General features: G+C 45.2%; 1 long non-coding RNA gene across 1 annotated transcript; it reads right to left on the reverse strand.

Moving 5' to 3' along the window:
- Nucleotides 1-7,484: 7,484 nt before the first annotated feature.
- Nucleotides 7,485-15,035, reverse strand: LOC139052934 (uncharacterized). Its single transcript, XR_011510125.1, has 4 exons — nucleotides 14,769-15,035; nucleotides 13,748-13,821; nucleotides 12,339-12,386; nucleotides 7,485-7,955 (listed from the first exon to the last, which is right to left on the reverse strand). It is a non-coding gene; the product is annotated as an uncharacterized lncRNA (long non-coding RNA).
- Between the last annotated feature and the right edge of the window lie 5,143 nt (nucleotides 15,036-20,178).

Consider the following 20,178-nt stretch of genomic DNA (forward strand, 5'->3'; position numbering starts at 1 on the left):
TGTCACGTTGTAATAGTGCTGACAAACACAGTACCAAACTGTGTATCAGGAAAGTAAATTTTGATTGCGCAAACATGTGGGCATAATAGCAAGCGACACACAAAGAACAACGGTAGCGGCGAGCGCAGTCAGCATTCGTGGAAATTTGATCTGTGGGCCAAGCTAGTCGGTTTTTATACATCACTCATCGAAGGTTCCAATGTAATCACTGCATGGCGACCGCTCCTTTCTGAAACTACTACACAATTCGCGTCACGCATACAGTCAGGTTACACAACGTACGGTGTCAATAGCCTCAACAGATGCAATCAAGGAAAACCTTCGAGTAAGCTCCAAATCATGCGGATGCGTCTACCGCTGAGCAATAACCTTAAGTTCTTAGCGGGTGAAATGCAGACCCAAAGAAAAGGCTGAATAAGTACACATTTCAGTGATGCCGTCTTCAAAAGCCTCTTACCGATGCTTCGAACGAAAGAGGAAAAGAACACTTAGTAAATCACGCGCAGCAAAGAAAAACAACAACGTGCCAAGAAACAATGTTCCAGAGTACATGTTCCTATGTGTGGGCAGCGCAACCCGGACGAAGGACGAGAGGAAGTACACAACACGAGCGCAGACTAACAACCGTTGTTAGTCTGCGCTCGTGTTGTGTACTGTGTACTTCCTCTCGTCCTTAGTCCGGGTTGCGCTGCCCACCCATAGGAACATGTTCAATCCCCAACTCGCCCAGCTTGCCGTCTTGATTCCAGAGTACGTTAGCGCTCGTAAAAGGGCTTATGGAGCACAACCTATATATATATATATATATATATATATATATATATATATATATATATATATATATATATATATATATATATATATATATATATATATATGTATATATGTATATATATATATGCTAATTCAGCTCACGAGCAGTGCTGCTGTGTTGTGTGTGCTGCATGTGGCCTCCAGCGAGGGCCAGCACTTATTTCACCTCTCCTGAGGGGCACCTGCTCGGTGTCTGTTGCCCTGCCAGGACTTCACTTCACTTCACTTCACTTCACTTCACTTCACTTTATTACCTTAAAAACCCCATTAGAGGGGTATTACATAAGGGGTGGTTAATAAAATAAACATTAGAAACAGGCGTTCATCTTGAGATATGGGTGACAACAGCTTCAGTAAAGGCAGATGGGCTTGTAATGGCTGCGATGGCGTGTGGAAGGCCGTTCCAGTCCCTTGATGCTCGAATAAAAAATGATGCTTGAAAAGTGGTGGTCCGGGCACGTGCGCGTGCAACTTGAAGCGGATGACCGGTGCGATGAGATATGTATGAAGGGGGCGTGATGTACGGTGGGTGATTTAGGGAGCTGAAAAAAAATGAGCGGAAGAGAGAGAGGGTGGCAACCCGTCGACGGACAGAAAGCGTTTCCAATCCAGATTGCGCTTTCATCGATGAAATGCTGATATCGTATGAATATGAAGATTGAATGAACCTAGTAGCGCGATTTTGCACAGCCTCTAGTGCATTTATGATATAAATCTGATGCGGATTCCAGATGGGAGATGCATATTCAAGTTTCGATCTTACAAATGATTTATAGGCCAACGCTTTTACTTGTTGTGGGGTATGACGCAGATGTCGTCTAAGAAATCCCAGTGATCTATTAGCAGCTGAGATGATGTTAGTAGCGTGCAAGCGCCAGGACAGATCACAAGATAGGATGACACCGAGGTATTTGAATGATTGGACTGATTCTATTGGAACACCAGCAATTGAATAGGTAAATGTGTGGGGGTTACGGCTGCGAGTGAAGGACACGAGTTTACATTTGTTAGGATTTAGGTTCGACATAGGGGGAAGGGGGGGGCAACCAGCGACATAGGGCGGGGCAACCAGGAGAGAAGAGAGAGAGAGCAATGGATTGCGGGGAGACACCATTGCCAACCCCTGTCTGGAAGCTGTGCTTGCTACGCTCCCCTGCACCACCATTTTCGTACGTTTATTTGAAGCCCGAGCATTCTTCATTAAAGTGTCTATGTGCTCCTTGGTGTGTAGTGTTTCACTTATTCTGTATGCCCAGTGGTAAGAGAGCACCCCCCTCCTCCATGAGCGGATTTATAGCCACACAGGCTGTTGGGCCATAGTGGAATTGCAGACGATAATGCAGCTCATAAGAGCTGAATGAAGTTGTCGACTCCTTACAATGCCTGTATTCTGCTACATACCTGGGAACTTTTTGGGATGAACTACTGAGCGTTTGGTTCATCCAACAGCACCAGCTCTGCTTCCCAAAAGTGGCCCACTTGGCACTATCATCGCAGCGTGAGGCCTCAACCCAGAAGGCATCCCATACACCCATTGAAAGTTTGAGAATAGGTTGAGGACGTTTCGACCCCAATGCCTCTAATCATTCGCTTTACCAGGTGTGACTGCTCTCCCATCAAGCGCCAGCTGTACTGAGGGAAACTTTGGAGGGAACCAGCTACTAGATGGTTCGATTGGTCTTTCGCCCCTATACCCAGGATGGCCGATCGATGTGCACGTCGGAATCGCTTCGGACCTCCACCAGAGTTTCCTCAGGCCTCGTCCTGCCCGGGCATAGTTCACCATCTGCTGTGTGATATATATATACTACTTCAGCTCACGAGCAGTGCTGCTGTGATTGCATAATACCGCCTGCCAGGACCTCATAGTCCAGTGCGCTAATGCGTCGGATTATCTTGTAGGCTCCGAAACAGCGTCGCATAACTTTCTCACCGAGTCCTCATCGGCGTATTGGGGTCCAAACCCAAACACCGTCGCCGGGCTGGTATCACGAGTACCTTCCTCGAAGATTGTAACGCCGGCTGTCCATCCTTTCCTGGGCTGTCACTCTCAAAATTCTTAGGAAACCTTGCAAAAAATGCAAGACAAGGTATAACCAACGTTAGCGATAGAAGAACTTTAGTGCCGTACACAGTATATTTCGTTCACGGGACGCCAACGCCGGCTACAGTCCAACGCCAGTACTAAATTTTCTGCGTTTTCTGTGACACGGGACCATCAACCCTATCGCGGTAATCATCATCATCATCATAATCATCATCAGCCTGGTTACGTCCACTGCAGGGCAAAGGCCTCTCCCATACTTCTCCAACAACCCTGGTGATGTACTAATTGTGGCCACGTCTTCCCTGCAAACTTCTGAATCTCATCCGCCCACCTAACTTTCTGCCACCCCCTACTACGCTTCCCTTCCCTTGAATCCACTCCATAACCCTTAATGACCATCGGTTATCTTCCCTCCTCATTACATGTCCTGCCCATGCCCATTTCTTTTTCTTGATTTAACTAAGATGTCAATAACTCGCGTTTGTTTCCTCACCCAATCTGCTGCTATCCCTTAAAGTTACACCCATCATTCATCTTTCCATAGCTCGTTGCGTCGTCCTCGGTTTAAGTAGAACTCTTTTCGTAAGCCTCCAGGTTTCTGCCCCATAGGTGAGTAATGGTAAGACACAGCTATTATACACTTTTCTCTTGAGGGATAATGGCAACCTGCTGTTCATGATCTGAGAATGCCTGCCAAACGCACGCCAGCTCATTCTTGTTCTTCTGATTATTTCAGTCTCATGATATGGATCCGCGGTCCCTACCTGCCCTAAGTAGATGTGTTCCTTTACCACTTCCAGTGCCCTGCTACCTATCGTAAAATGCAGTTCTCTTCCGAGACTATTAAACATTACTTTATTTTTCTGCAGATTAATTTTTAGACCCACCTTTCTGCTTTCCCTCTCCAGGTCAGTGAGCATGCATTGCAATTGGTCCTCTGAGTTGCTGAGCAAGGCAATATCATCAGCGAATCGCAAGTTACTAAGGTATTCTCCATTAACTCTTATCCCCAATTCTTCCCAATCCAGGTCTCTGAATACCTCCTGTAAACACGCTGTGAATAGCATTGGCGAGAACGTATCTCCCTGCCTGACACTTTCTTTATTGGGATTTTGTTGCTTTCTTTATGGAGGACTACGCTGGCTATGGAGCCGCTATAGATGCCTTTCAGCATTTTTACATACGGCTCGTCTATACCCTGATTTCGCAATGCCTGCATGACTGCGGAGGTTTCGACTGAATCAAATGCTTTCTCGTATTCAATGAAAGCTATATATAAGGGTTGGTTATATTCCGCACACTTTTCTATCACCTGATTGATAGTGTGAATATGGTCTATTCGTGAGTTGCCTTTATGAAATCCTGCCTGTTACTTCAGTTGACCGAGGTCTACGGTGTTCCTGATTCTATTTGCGATTACCTTAGTAAATACATTGTAGGCAAGGGACAGTAAGCTGATCGGTGTATAATTTTTCAAGTCTGCGGCGTCCCCTTTCTTATTAATTAGGATTATGTTGGCATTCTTCCAAGGTTCCGGTGCGCTCGAGGTAGTGAGGCATTGCGTATACAGGGTGGCTAGTTTTTCTAGAACAATCGGCCCACCATCCTTCAACAAATCTGCTGTTACCTGCTGCTCCCCAGCGGCCTTCCCTCTTTGCATAGCTCCCAAGGCTTTCTTTACTTCTTCCGGCGTCACTTGTGGGATGTCCATTTCCTCTAGACTTTTCGCTCTTCCATTACTTTCGTGTGTGCCACTGCTACTGTATTAATCTCTATAGAACTCCTCAGCGACTTGAACAATCTCATCCATATTAGTAATGATATTGTCGGCTTTGTCCTTAACGCATACATCTGAATCTTTGCCTATTCCTAGTTTCTTCTTTACTGCTTTTAGGTTTCCTCCTTTCCTGAGAGCAGGTTAAATTCTATCCATATCATACTTCCTTGTGTCAGCTGTCTTACGTTTGTTGATTAACTTGGAAAGGTCTGTCAGTCCTATTCTAGCTGTAGGCTTAGGGGCTTTCATACGAACGAATCAGCGCCAAGTAAAGGTCGGACTTAACCCTTATACACACAAACTTGCTTTTTTACCTCGTTGGCCCACCGCGGGTGTGGTTCGAGACGCACGATGTTGACATCACGAGCTGGGATTCTTTCAAGAGAAGATGCGTGCCATTTTAGGCGACAGCACTGGTCGGCAGCTTGCCGTTCGGAATGAACAGGCGACCCGTGCATAGATGTCTACAGAGTCATTGGTCGCTTGCACTCAGGACGTTATCGCTCTTTGCCGCAGGGTTGACCAGTACATGGCCGAGTCCGAGAAGCATTGTCATGTGCTGAAAAGTGTTGCCGACAAAGCTTTTATCCTGCTGATTTTTACCAACGTTGATACCATAGATACTATATCAAACAGTACCAGCGGTTCGAACAAGCCAAGAGCCGCCGTATATCCCACAGATTCACACCACTGCCCAACACGGCCGCAACTTCATCGTTTGATGCCGTTTTCCCGCCGCCCACCTATGACAACGTCGCGCGCAGTGTCCGTAGCGAGAATGAAGCTGCTTCAAGTACCTTTTCAACCTCCCGTATTCGCGATGCCCACCAGCGATTCATCTCCACCATCGGTGCCCCTCATCCAGACTGTATTCGGGCAGGAGTTTGCAAATCGCGACCTTCCATCAGCGTGCCCACTGGCTCGTGTTTATCCTCGGCCTTATTCCACCGGCACCGCTCGACACTCCCACACTTGTCCTTTGCACTTCCATAATCCTACAGAATAGAGAACGCCCAGTGAACAGCCCATCTGCTTCTTCTGTCATCAGGCCGGGCACATTGCTCGTGATTTTTGTTGCCGTAAGACCTACACACCTCGACAAACCTTACCTACTGTGGTGCGTCATACTCTTTCAACCTGCTCAGCCGCTGCCTCCGCGACTTATTATTCGTCATCCTCCCACGCGCCTCTTACCCCTGACGCCCTTCCCGTTCACCGCTTCTGCCACTGCCCATCGCCTCAATGCCGCCAGTCCCACTCACCGCAGCCTTGTCGCTTTTCCTCGCCGACCTTCTCTTGACCCGAGCAGCGATAAATCTAGATAATGCTGCAAACGGAGGTGAAGCTACAATGCCGTCGCCTCCTGCAGATCTTCTACTGACACACCCACTCACCATAGCCTCCTAGGAAAGAAATTCGGCAATGTTCCTGTATCCGCCTTCATCGATACTGGCGCACACCTATCCATTATTAGAGCCCCTTTTCGCCACCGCCTGCAGAAGATTATGATGCCGTCTGCACCATAAACTGTACGTGTCGCCAATGGTGGTGCTGTTGCAGTGACAGGAATGCTTACTGCTCCACATTTACTCTGACCGCCGGATGTAGTGAAACAAAAGTAAAGAAAGAAATGGTGAAACCAGTACCCACTGACCGTGCTAGCATTGCCAGCTGTCACACTGTTCTTACCATCCTTGCTCGCTGCCCAGGTGACCTTATACTTGGCCTTGAGTTTATTTCCGCAAAATAGGCCTCAATTGATTGTTCTGCTACACTCTCCCTTCATCCTCCCCTTCAATCGGATGCCCGTGGCACGCCCGTCAGCCGCTTAAGCCCAAAGCTTTCTTTTCGCCTACCACCTCAAGCCGTCATGTGTTTGTCATCGCCCCCTCCCGTTCCTGACGATGATTATATCATCACTCCTATTAGTGACTTAGGGCTAACGCTTAATGTCATTGTGCCACACACCAGTGCCACAATGGTAGATAACTGTGTATCCCTCCCACTCCTAAATTTTGGTCTGAGCCTTCAAGTGTCTCGCCAAAATATTGTCGCTTGCCCAACTCAGGGCTAGAACAGACAATGGCGTGAAGGTTGTCGCCATAAATGCTCGTGATGAAGCTAAGTTTTCCCGGTCACCAGGTTCTGAGGACACTATTTTTCGAAAAATGGTGTCGTCCGCGCCTTTACAGGGTCGTCCGCCAGGTCACGGACGTCACCTTCGAGATTGTTCCCGTCTCGCTTACTGTGCCACCTACGATTGCTCTAATTGGCATAGTTCCAGTCAGCAGACTGAAAGCATACCGCCCTCTTTCTAATATCAATGTTTAAACGCCACTGCGGCTGCGCTCCTACCACTGGGAGTGATGTTACCAAGCTATCTCATTCTGAGAGGGACATTTTGCCTCGAGCAGATGACGAATAAGACGGGTCTGCCTGGTGTGCACGCAACCCCCCATCTTGGTTGCTGCTGTGTACGTAATTTTAGATGCATCGCAAATAGTCACGCCTCGCGTCGTTTTACGTAAAATTTTGGAGCAGTAAACGACGTTTCTCCAGCCTTCGTAGCCATGTATCAAACGAACTATGTGTGAGCACATATATGACCTATGTTACAGAAAATTGAGAATAGGTGTCACTGAACGCAGTAATACCTGGGTAACTGTTTTTTCTTGTATATTGTAGATTGTTTTATTGTCCACCGTCTAGTAGTTGCATTGATGCCTCGTCAGTTGGTAATAAACAGTTTGGAAAACATGGGCTTCGAGTCTGCGTGCCATCATAGTATAATTAGCCGACTCAGGCACTTCACATTTTAATGGGTCTAAAGACGTGATTACTGGCCTTAGTCGTCACATTTTGATCTGTCTGTTTGAATCAAGTCAACACGCTAGATTATTACGTATTCTATGTAGCGGAAGTCAGAGCTGGCTTTTCCTCTAATAGTTTTTTTCAACGAATGTTTTATTTCTTTATGGTATTGGTTTCATTCTTTATTTTGAGGGTTTTCAGCCTTCCCAAGTGCGAGAAGAAGGGATTAGTTTTCTGCTGATTAGCACCAGTGCTTTAATTCAACATTAATCGAAATTTGCGAACGAGAGAAGGAACGGGCGTCGGGGGCATCGGCGGCAATCTTGTTGGTCGCGTAGTTGGCGTCGGAGCGGTAGTTGGTTGCGTTATACAGGTTGGAACTGTGGTCGTGGTGGTCTTGGGTGGCGACGTCGTTGTTGGCGGTAGAAGGCAAGGGTTATATCGGCCTACACAGACGCATTCGTAGCGGCAGCAGTAGCCATGACCTGCATGGCACCATGGCGGGAGCTTTGCGCGAACATGAGGTGGAAAGAGGAAGAAGAGTTAGCGAGCAACTTTCTTCTTAACAAAAAGGACACACACATGCGTTAGGTTCGGCATTACAATTCTAAGTAGGTGATGCGGTCTTCCGTGGGGCACCGGCTGGAGTAATATATTCGACTATGGGCGCGAGCACTTGGCTTTAAAGAAGACGAACGCTTTGCAAAACATCCGCGATTGTTATGACAACGCACTAAAACACCAAGACGGCCTGAAAGCCAGCGCGAAATGGAAAAAAGTAGAAGATGAGTTGGCGTCAGCCAATCGTATAAATTCTCCGGCGTAGTTTTGTTCCCTGCGCGTGCCCCGGTGACGCTGGTCGAAGGTACAAACTGCAAATATGGTTCTAGTACAAGGAAAACTAAGCCCAAAGAAGGGACAGAAAGATCGCCATTCTATGAACCCAGAACAAGTGAAAAGGGCTATGCGCCGACGTGTCCTCGGACTGCGCTCGTGAAGCCATGCGAGCACACGATGGAAGAGAGCTTTCACTTGCGAGAATCGCAGCATGTTGCAGCCGGTTTCTCCATCTCATCCATAATTAGTGTGTCCGAGATGCTGCTCCAGAGTTTGAAGGACGTTAGCAGAGGGCCCGACCAGCTGCACGGAAATAAGAAGACTGCAAGCTGTGCCGTATATGCACAAGGTTCAGCAGAATCTAAAGAATCCTCCGAATCGGAATGACGTGCCTGTGGTTTTCTCCGGGCCGAATAAGCTGTCGGTGCTCTGCGCCCGCGTTGCCTGTCGAAGCAAGGCCCAGCCTGAGTTCAGAAAGAAGCACGCTTGGCCTTGTCTGTGTTGTGCCGTCGGCACTATTTAAGAGATACCTCCAAGTCACGGCCGAGTACACATCGACCGAACTTAACGTTGTACTAATGACGGATTAAGGGAGCACAGCTTATCGGTAAGAAATGGTAGAGGTTCGCTGCGTGTTGCTGTTTGGGGACCCAAGTCTGCTAGGTAAGAGCCTGGATTCTCTGGCATGTGAACTGCTGGCAGCGTATTACACAAATAAAAAGAGCGACACTTATATCCGTGTCCGTCCGTCCGTACATCACGTAAGTCGAATCGCTATAAAGAAATTATTATACACAACAAAACAGGAAAGCAAAAACGTTCACGGTGATGAGTTTCGAACTTTTGACCCCACGTTCAGAAGACGAGCGTAATTACCTACTGCGCTAAGCACCTACGCTTCCAGAAGGTGAATATAACTGAACCATATGATTGAGTTGTACCTGTGGTACATAACAAATGTCATAAGGATAACACTTTATATGATGGCTTTGTAGAAACATGTCGTGATGATGGAATAAAAGCCATCTCTAGGAATAGATATAAAGCCAACTCGGAGCATTTTGGACATCAAGAAAACTCCGATTTTGTAAAAATTTAATGCCAAGCACGCAACATCCTCGAGAGGCTTCGCTGGTCGTGGGATTCCCTTTCAGTGGGGACATTCCTTCGCCGACCGGAATGCCACTAATCTGTGAGGTCTCTCGCGCTTCACGTTACGCAATATAGAGAGATAATGACTGCATGAGGTGAGCAGGATGATTAGGAGTGATAAACTTTTGTGTGGGTCTCATCACGGTTAATAAATGTTCTAGGTGGATGGATAAGGTGCTAAAAAGCGATAAAGGCCTATAATCGTGGGAGCAGTTTTGATAAGGAGAATAAGCGCCGATAAGGCTTGATAAGAGTTGCATCAGGTGCGATCAAGTTTATAAGTACCAATAAGTGTTGATAAGGGCCAGATCATGTACGATTAGGTTCATAAGGACCGAGAAGGCCTAATAAGCGTCACATATTGCGATACGGCTGATACGGGCCGATAAGGCTTGATAAGGCTTTGACTGAGTCCGATAAGATCGATAACAACTGATGATGGTTGGATCTATTTCGATAATGTTGATAACGACCGATAAGAGTTGATAAGGGTCTATACAAGTGAGATCAAATTTTATAACATTGATAATGACATGGAGCTTCGTAGTAGTAGTAGCTTCGTAGTAGCAAAGTGGTTGCGCACACTCAGACAAATCCCAGAGGAGTTTCTGCATGAATTTTTATTAGTGTAGTGCACTTGATGATTTTGCGCATGTAAATGCTCCTTGTATAAAATATCGGTGTTTGTAATAAATTCAGTTGCAAGTTAACGCTCTTTCTGTCCTGTGTTCCTTCCCCTTAGTTTTCTTGCGGTAGAACCACATTTGAAGCATGAACCAACTAGTTCGACACTGCATTGCTCTGAAATGTACAGCTTAGGCGCTATACCGTAAAGCTATTTCAAACTTTTCTATTCCAATTCTGCAATAAGCCCTGTGCGATTGGTCAAGAACTTTTTTGGACCACCCCAACTTCGTCTGTCTGTCATGCGACGTCACGAAAACCGCAATAGCTCCCCATCTGATATGACGCGTCCACACTGATTATGCATGGCTGGACCGAACAAAAGAAAAAAAAAGTTATTTCTCATTCGACGCCTTTTCGCTATTAGCCATCGGCCATTGGTCAAAAGTTTTCGGGCTTCACCCACTACACCTGCCTGTCACGCGACGTCACAAAAACGCGAACTTACTGCGTCAAAGTGGCATGTATACATTAGCAATGCATTAATATGCCGAACAAAACTGAATTTTCTTCTGAATAGCAGCCGGCTGCCCCGTTCCGAACGGAATAACATATGCCTGCCGCCGATCGCTCAGGCACTGGCTACTTGCACCTGACGGAGAGCTTGGGTTTATTTGCGTACAATAATACTTTTTGCGTGGCAGCGTAATGCTTTCGAGCATTGTCGGCACGTTTATGGCCTCACTCTGCCAGCTCTTCTTTTCTGAGGATTTGCTTTAGTGGCATTCTTATCCTTCCGTTGCATGCCGCCGCGACTTTCGATCAGCCGCCGCAACCTAAGTAAGGGTAAGCGGACCAATCGCAGACGGCGACACCACCCTGCTCCTCCGGTTATCGATTTTCAGTGCAGTGGCACGACCCCATTGAATCTCTCTCCCTTTGAGCGTGCTCCTCACCTATTCCTTGCTGTTTGAGTTGGTCAGTAAGCATTTTTGATAACCACCTTGCACATACTTTCTAATATCCGAGCTTCTCAGTCTCAATCGCGTAAATTGTAGTGAGTCGAACAAGTGCAAGTTGATCAGACAGACCTACAACTGTCAGGTGTCGATCTAATCGCAATTGCCGGTTCAGTTGTTGAAATTTCATTGGTCTGGACGCTGGGTCCGCGACTCCACTCGTCATCGTGCACTTCTGCGAGACCATTTCTGAAGTCTCGACACCATTTTCTGACCTTTCCTTCACTCATCAGTGTAAGTCCATAAACTAGGCACAATTCCCCATGAATATGAGAAGCTGATGATGCTTTTGCGTGCAAAAATTTAATTACAGCTCGCACTTCACGACAGGCGGGAGAAATTATTTTCGCGGACATTGTAGTCTCGATTCAGAAGACTACTGGGCCAAAACAATAACTTCATTACCGTCCCGAAGACTCAGCAAATGCAGTTGCATAAATAAAGCTTTCATTTGGCATGTACATACTTAAATATAAGCAAGCGGCCCTTGCTTTTTGAATCACCTTTGTATCTACAAGTGGGCTCCCTGCCCGGCGCTCAGGTGACTATGAGAGTTCCACACTCTTTGAAGAACAGCCATCTATTGTGAATGTGGTGGCATGTGAACACGAGAATTCTCTTTTGCAACAAAATAACGCAAGATAGGTGTTGGTGGTCCCATGGGCAGCAACATGCGAATATATTGCTGTCGTTCGAAGCGTCTGGAACTCCCGGAGAAGTGGAGCACTTGGTCTGAAGCACGCATGTACCCGTTTGACCATTAGGTACTCGGCGGCGGCACACGTCTGTCTGCCACAGAAGCAGAGGTCGCTCGACTATCTGGCCAAAGCTATGGTGGAACAATGGACGCCCTGAGACTTTCGCAGGTCTCTATAGGGCCTCGTCTCAAGATGAGAAACGAGGCCCTATTGATTTGTCTCAGGCCTGGCGGCACTTCTCAAGGCCAATGGCTACAGAGGTATTGCTTCTATGACAAACGTGAAATCACCAACTTCCTGTGGACCTGCGTTATGTATGACTTAGCGATTGGGTTTTATATTTGCCGAAATAATACTGTAATAGTGACAGTGTGTTCAGGTTTTGCTCATTGATCAAAACAAAGGAAATTTTAAGATTCTCAGGTGCATACAGCGAGCAGAACATTACTCGGCGGAAACTGAAAACATTGAGCAGGACTTTAATCGGTAGTTGCTAAAATAGAGAAACAATGACGAGAAAAAAAGGGGGGGGGGGGAGACGGAGTGAGAGCTTCACGTACCTTGCATTTTGCTCTGTCCCTTAGGTCTTCTCCACATATGGGATATGCCTATTCAGAACACGAGTTAATAATTGACCCAGGGTAAGCTCTATATTGAGGCAAGTTTTATGAGTTCTTCATTGAATTATGACCAAGCGAAACGTTCATTTAGCTGGACTGAAATAACGCCGGCTGCTTTAAGTGTTTCAGGGTTTCTCAAGCACTGGAAAAAAATGTATCCTTCTTGTTGAATTCATAAAATTCCAAATGTATTTGTGTGCGAATGCTAGGCACAGGCAGGGAAGATGTTGGCACAATGGAATTTTGACACGGACTAGGCTTGGTGTAATAGACTACAAAAAAAAAACAACTGGCCTCACTGCTTGGTGCTGCCATGCACACTGACAATGAAGACACTATGGAACATTGGTATTTGACTCAAAGAAAGGGATGTGTTTAACTCCAGAAATTAAACAAAATATAGAAAAAAATTTCGAGTGGCTTACAATTGCAGCGCATGAATCTCACTAAAACTTCAGCCTTCAAGTATGAGTAAGATTGTAGAATGAGTACATGTTTTCAAAATTGCATAATTTTAATGTAAGATGTTGCATACTCTTTAACAAAAGTAATGAGCTAAGAATATTTTTTGAGGATCTTGTAGAGCAATTATGTAATTACATAGCAAATCGAATTCAAACTTTTGTGCCATTATTTGCATCGCACTTTTCTTTATGTACAAATATCCATACCTCAGGCCCCAACCACATGTATAAGATATTTCTGGATTAATGCATAACGACAAATGAAAACCTGCCATGTCATCATTGCTGACGGAAGGCAGCGCATCGAATATACAGTTAAAGACGGTAATGCGTTAAGCTAAGTGGTCACATGTACGAATACCCTGCAGTGTAAATTGAAGTGGAGTAACACATGATAATCAGGGCTGAAATAACACTTAACTCAGTGTTTCTGTGCTTCATTCTTATTTCGCTACTGCGGGATGAAATTGCCAAAAATGTGGAGGCCGTGCCTGAAGAACTTCGCAAACATATTTTACCCTCAGCAGTTCTACATGGATAAATGCCTTTGTAAACCCAGAAACGTCATTAAAATTGTCCATTTGGCTCCCCAATAAGAAACTTTGCGTCTTTTGCATTTCTCGCTTGTTTGTTAAGCAGTTCTGTTCTCACCCTTTCGTTGCAAACAGCACCGTGACAAACACATGAACGAGTCTAATACTACCATTCAGATAGCGGGATGTTCCATTAGTAACAATTAGCCATAGCGATGCGTTTTTTCCTGGCGATACGCATATTCTTGCGGAAGGCGCTGGTGAGAACGTGAATAAAGTCCTCACACAGGAAAACATTAAAGAGGTAATAATATTGAAAAGTCAGGTACAGAAAGAGATATCAATTCCCAACCTTGTCTTTGGGCGGTTTCCACACAGGAACGTAGTGGTGGAAGTGTCCATTGATGCTCTGAATGCACATGATAACTGCAACAAATAGAGATTATGTCAATTGCGCTGTTCCATGGAGCAGTTAAATGCTTCCTGGAATGCGACACGTGACACATTTATACGTCACTGTATCTGTTGTAACACAAAGAACACAATGTGGAGGTTTTAGCTCCTAGATGCGTAATATTATATAATGTCAATATATTCGAGCTGTTACACATTGTCGAGTTCTTCCCAGGCCAGCTGTCATGGCGGTGCTTTTCTCCTATGCAATGCAAACATTATTTCGCCACTGCCATTGTCCATACAGTCCAGTGGCCTATAGACACCCATAGAAACTCTGACACCGTGAATAATGTGCCTGATAAAAAAAACTGCATTCAGTCATTTTCTGCGACGCCTTCTAGTGCCGCATGACGATATTTAGAACTGCAACACCAACAACTGAGAATGGGACACTGCTGTGGTTGTGCAAGCATTGATGTAAGTCAATACTTTTAAAGGTTCACATCTTCCACTGAAACCTTCCCGCCTGTATGAAATATTTGTGAAGGGGCAAAGCTTACAGCAAAGTTTGCCGCAAGAGTCCCGAAGTTTTCGGGCCCATTAAGTCGCTTTCAGTGTGGTGAATATTGTGGAGCAATGCCTATAACAAAGGTCGCGTGGAACTGTAGCACTTACAAAACACTCCTCGAAACAGCAATAAATGTTCGTAGATGTTACACAGAGCGTCGGCAGTCGCCCCGCCCTCCTGCCTTCGTAACAACATAAAAACAGTAACATGAGATTGCAAATGCTCAAATGAACTTTCTCGGAGGCCATGAGATGTGGTCATCGCTGCGGAAAGTGCAGAATCGGCCTCTAGATGCTCGGACTGTCGTTTAAAACAAGTATATCCAAAGCATACCTAAATATTTAGCGCCCCTACCAATATGTCACAAAATCGGCATACGTAGCCATCGTGCCGTTTCGAAACCACTCACCGCTGAACACACACAGGAAAACTTTCACTGACGCTGACTGCGTCATTGGATGTTTCTTGAGCACTTCGCTAGTAGAAAACCTGCACTGAGAAAAATATTGCTAGAAGGGAAAGACCAAAGAAACTAATTAAAACGGCATCTATGTGGCCGTGCACTTATGACATATCAATTCGGGTTTTAGAAATGTTTCCAATTTCATGTGATGCTTTGACGCGCAACCAAGCACTCTGATCTCGAGATATGCGCAGACCCGATTTACCTTGGAGCCTTCGCTCATTGCGAGCTGATGCGAGTGAACAATCATCCCAATTTTGTTTCACTCGCTGACTTCGAAAGCAGGCAGGAAGACAAGCGTAATTTTGTGAGCCAGCTGCACCAGCTGCAGAGCAACCGAGCACAAGCTGAGAACAAAAAAACTTTATTTTTCCTTTTTGTGTGATGGCTGTTAGCCTGAAAGCTACTGGAATGGTGCAATCCCCTGGTAAATTCTTTGTGTGTTGCGTGAGACGTGATACGGGTATGCGCGTCGTGTATTCAATGTTCCGACAATCCGATACACACTATGTACCCTTCGGTGTGTGACAAAAAATAATAACGAATGCGCTTGTCTTCCGCTTTCTTCCCAGCCACTCGGTTTATTAACCACGTATTGTCCACATGCAGTGCCAGAAGGCAGGCTAATTTCGGAGCGCGTGTATTCACTAAGGCTATGCAGTCAGCAATAATTTTTGCTTGTATCTCGAGCTTTGCCTCGATTAATATTTTCTTTTTTCCCAGGTTTTCCCAGCTCCATTTACGGCGTCACCAGATGTTGCGTTCGCATAATAATGAGGCCGAAGGTCGTGCTCCTGGATGCGCTTTTCAACAGAGCCTAAAAGGAAATACTGAAACATTTCAGTAGAGTAGGCTAAAATTAGAATGGTTGCCGCCTTCCAGAAGGAAGTAGTCGGTTAATATTAAAGTGAGTGAGTGAGTGAGTGAGTGAGTGAGTGAGTGAGTGAGTGAGTGAGTGAGTGAGTGAGTGAGTGAGTGAGTGAGTGAGTGAGTGAGCGAGTGAGCGAGTGAGTGAGCGAGCGAGCGAGTGAGTGAGTGAAACAATTTTATTTGGTCCACTATAGATGCAAGCAAACTCAACGTCACCTGGCTAGGCCCACTCTGGGACCATCAAGTGAAACCTGACTGCCCTCTCGCGAGCCCTCTGGACTGTCAGGATTTGAGAGGTCTGAACAAGAATTGAAAATAACGCTTCTCTTTCTTTTTGTACATGTCACGAAACCGGATTTTGGCAATACAGCTGTTCTTCAGCAAATGTTTTTACCCTATACCTGTTTATAGGCGCATATATCAGCTTATCGAGACCATGCACCCCTTATTATCGATTGTAACCGGCGAATGGGAAACAGCACTACCAATGGTATAGCTTTCTGAATATGGATCTATCTGTAGGACATCTTTTGTTTCGCACGCAATGCGTTACAAAAATGCAACAAATATTCTACAGATGCCTCAAAGAAGCCCTCTAGTGGCCCGAAACAAGTGGGGCGATGTGATCGTGGCAACAAATTACGCGTTATTAATTTTTGTCGGCAAAATTTACTGAGGCGCAGGATGCTGTGAAATACCGTTATAATCAAACACAGTAGTGTAAACCAGAGTTGTGGTGTAGCCTTTATTTTTGTATAACGCATTCAATGGACATCATGAGCAGATTTTCTGGCGAAGCTAGTATGGTGCGACTAGAAGCGTTCGAAAATGCTATAGCCGTGTTTGAGCGGTATTCTGAATAAACAACATCACTCGATGACAATGAATTCAGATGAAATACAGACCACGTGCTAAGGGCTGTGTGCGGACAAGTCTGCAAGTGTGTGGGTATCTATGAGCTGAACTATGATTTCTAAACCCTTAATCATTGACTACTTTAACGTGGCATGTGAAATGCTTGGATGGTTCATACGCTGAGCAAAGAGAACCAGATTGGTAGCAATAGTACATTAAAAAAATGTGACAAATGACATGGGCGACCAGTATAGAAACTTTGAATTGCACACGTTAATTGTTGTCTTTCCAGTAAATTAGATTTGCAAATGCTCCATAGCTTTACAATAATACCTTTTTAACGCATCTAAGTTGGCCCAATCCTCTGAAACGAGTCAAGGTGCCACAAAGCTGCCATTTTAGCGAAATAGATGACGTTTCAGCTGCTTCAGGTATTTACTCATTTATTTAAGTCCTGACATAAGCACCTGAAAGCATTATAGGGAAGTTATCCACAGGGTTTACATGAGCTAGGAAAACATATTACTGAGATTAACGTTCGGTTGAAATAGGGGCCATGTTAGGTATGATGCGTGGAGACGTGGTTTTTTCACATTAACTGATCTCGCATTTTTCTCTACATTTATGCTATAAAGAGGCTTCGCTGTAGGTATTTACGATGCCTTCAGTGAAAGAACCCCGCCACACCCATAAAAAAAATATAAGCAAAGTGAAATTACCGTGGGTGTGGAAAACTGACTTCCTGTAAGGAAAGAGTTCCTCCACCACTGAACAAAAGCGTCACGTGGTAGGCAAACGTTTACCTTCCCAGTGTTCCGAAAGACCTAGCGTGACATTAACCTTAGATGAAGTACAAAAGTGTGCCGTCATAAGGGTGATTTGTGGAGAAAGTACGACGTTGATCACCTAATTATTAGCTGTTCAAACATTTATTAAACACTCGCTCTGTCTCAATTTTTTACTTTTTGAAGCTGGTCCTCACGATGTCGTTGGGGAGACAAACTAGTCATTTTGTTTCTATATCGCAGAACAAAGGCGGCTTTTAAAGGCTGACATGTATGCAAACCACAGGTGTGGGGTTTCCTACATTGTTTTCAGTAACTAGTGTTAGTAGAACTTTTTCATCGCTTCATGTGCCAGGGAGAGTTGGAACAGCAGGTAGTGTGATATCAGAGGCAATGAAATCAAATGGTACGATCGACAAGCGATAAGAAGATTACCGCTAGTTCTTTGTTCCCTCTGCTGTGATGCTCTCTTCAACTACGTTTTGGTGCAAGTAATTTTAGGCATCGAAGGATGTCATAGTGCTTTCGACGAAATATGCCTAATTTTTTCTGACGTCCAGGGAATAACTATACCTGTAAGGAAAATATTATTTATTGAAAGTACCAAAATAATGATAGTAAGCGGGGTAAGTGGGAATAAATGACATCATTTTAATGAAATAGTGTTATGGGTGGAAAGCGTTATTTAGTGATTCACAGGTATCTTCACAAGGGGCGCAATAAGGTAAAGCTATTTAAAAAAAAATCAATTGCAATTCCGCAATCAGCCATCCACGATTTGTCAAACATTTTTAAGGCCACCTCCACTTCCCCCGGCTGTTACGCGACGTGACAACATCCGCGACAGGTCCCCATCGGATATGACGTGTACAGAGTGATTGTGGATAAATAGACAGAAGAAAAAAAAATAATTACTTCTGATTCGACATCTTTTCGCCATTAGCCCTCTGCTATGGGTCAAATGTTTTCGGGCTGCGCCCTGCCTGTCATCCAACGTCACAAAACTGTGACAACTCTTCTCGTCAAAGTGAAGTGTGCGCATTGAAGATGCAATAATATGCCGAACAAAACTGTTTTTTTTTGTAAATAGCCGGACACTACCTCGTTCAGAAAGGAATAAAGATGGCAGCCCGCCTATTCCTCAGACACTCGCTACTCGCACCTACCGGAGGGCATAGATTTATCTGCATGGAAAAAACTGTTTGCATGGAAATATAACGTTATCGATCCCTTTCGGCACCGATACATAACCATGCCAACTCTGCTTTGTTGAGGATCCGTTTTAGCGGCATTTTTAACCTTCCGTCTCACGCCGCCATTATATCCACTAGCCACCGCAAGCCAAGTAAGGGGAAGCAGACCAATCGCAGACACCGGCACCACCCTCCTCATGCGGTTATCTATATTCACTGCAGTGGCTCCGCCCCATCGAACCCCTCTCCACTTTAGCGTGCTCTTCACCTCTCGTCAACCAATTAGGTAAAAAAATTGCTCGATGTAGGCACTTTTATTCGTTTCGAAAGCAAACAAAAGTGACCTACTATAAACGAAGCGAGCGTTTGATTGGCCTCTTTTGACAAGGCTTCAGGTCACCCACTGATGCTTGTGTCAGCGGTTGCGTAAATTTGACGTTAGGAGCTTGGGATAAAAAGAGAAAGGAATAGTTTTACGTTGTAGGGCCCAGTTTTCCAATAAAACGCCACGCTGAGGTAAGATTTCAGTCACAATAGAGGTCATGCTATGTGCTATCTGTGGTCCTATATGATCCTAGGAGTCAACAATCATGCTTTAGGTGGGCTTCCATAGTGACACCGTGTTCATGAGAAAAAATTATATATGCGGGGTGTGGCTCTCATGGAGGAAAATATAATGAACATGGCTACACGTAAGGGGCATGCTTGAATGGAAAACTTCCCCCTTTTGAGATAGTCGGAGGTTGAAGGATTCAAAGGTTTTAAAATAATTTTTCGAGCTCGGATAAATAGCAGACCTCCTGTAGCCACAATCACCTTTACGGCGTCGAATTCTCCATTACTCTCTGTACGCACTGTCACTGCACTGGTAGTCGCTGGAAAGCACTAAATGAGCGGCTACCTGCACGTAATTTAAGTATACATGCACAGTGCGCCGGTAGGACGCTGGGAGCTCAGCATGGGCCAGGCTAACGCATTTCGCATGTAAACAATGCGAGACGTACTCAAGCATACTACGGACAAACATTTAATTCAGGAAGAGACGAGCCCACTTCTGGCCGTTGCGTGGACGCTGGGAGATGAATTTCTGACCGATTCTGTCTCATGCAAACGAATGGGAGAGTGGGCTAGTTACGCTTACGTATCGCATGTTTTGGGCAATAGTGGTTTTTTAACTCTGATTTCTTCCGCTGCTCCTAACCACAGCGCTTCTTCCTCACATATTGAGAGATTCGAACTGCCAGCGATGAGCGAAGTGTGTTGGCGAAATGAATCGGTGCTGAAATGAGCAACGAGGCACTGCAGCAGGATCTTGGCGAGCCACGAATTTTATTAAGGCGAGAGCCTGAAGGGGATCGTTGCAATGGCTTATACCAAAAAACAAGCGGCGTCTAGTTGAGTGGTAATAACAAAATTATTATCAAAAATGGCTCATAGCCCCGTAAGCAATCGAAAGATGCAATGGCTAAATATGAATGAAGAGACAAAAATAAGAAAGAACGAAATAGAGAACGAAAGAAAAAAAGAACGCATTAATGAAGGGAACAAAAAAAGTTAGATATAAAGAAATACGTCAGAGAACGAAAGAAAGAACGAAGAACCTTGAGAAAGTGCATTTGGTTCTCGCACGCATTGTTGAGGAGGTCGACCTGC

This window comes from Dermacentor albipictus, unplaced genomic scaffold (genome assembly GCF_038994185.2).
Source record: "Dermacentor albipictus isolate Rhodes 1998 colony unplaced genomic scaffold, USDA_Dalb.pri_finalv2 scaffold_44, whole genome shotgun sequence".
Lineage (NCBI taxonomy): Eukaryota > Metazoa > Arthropoda > Arachnida > Ixodida > Ixodidae > Dermacentor > Dermacentor albipictus.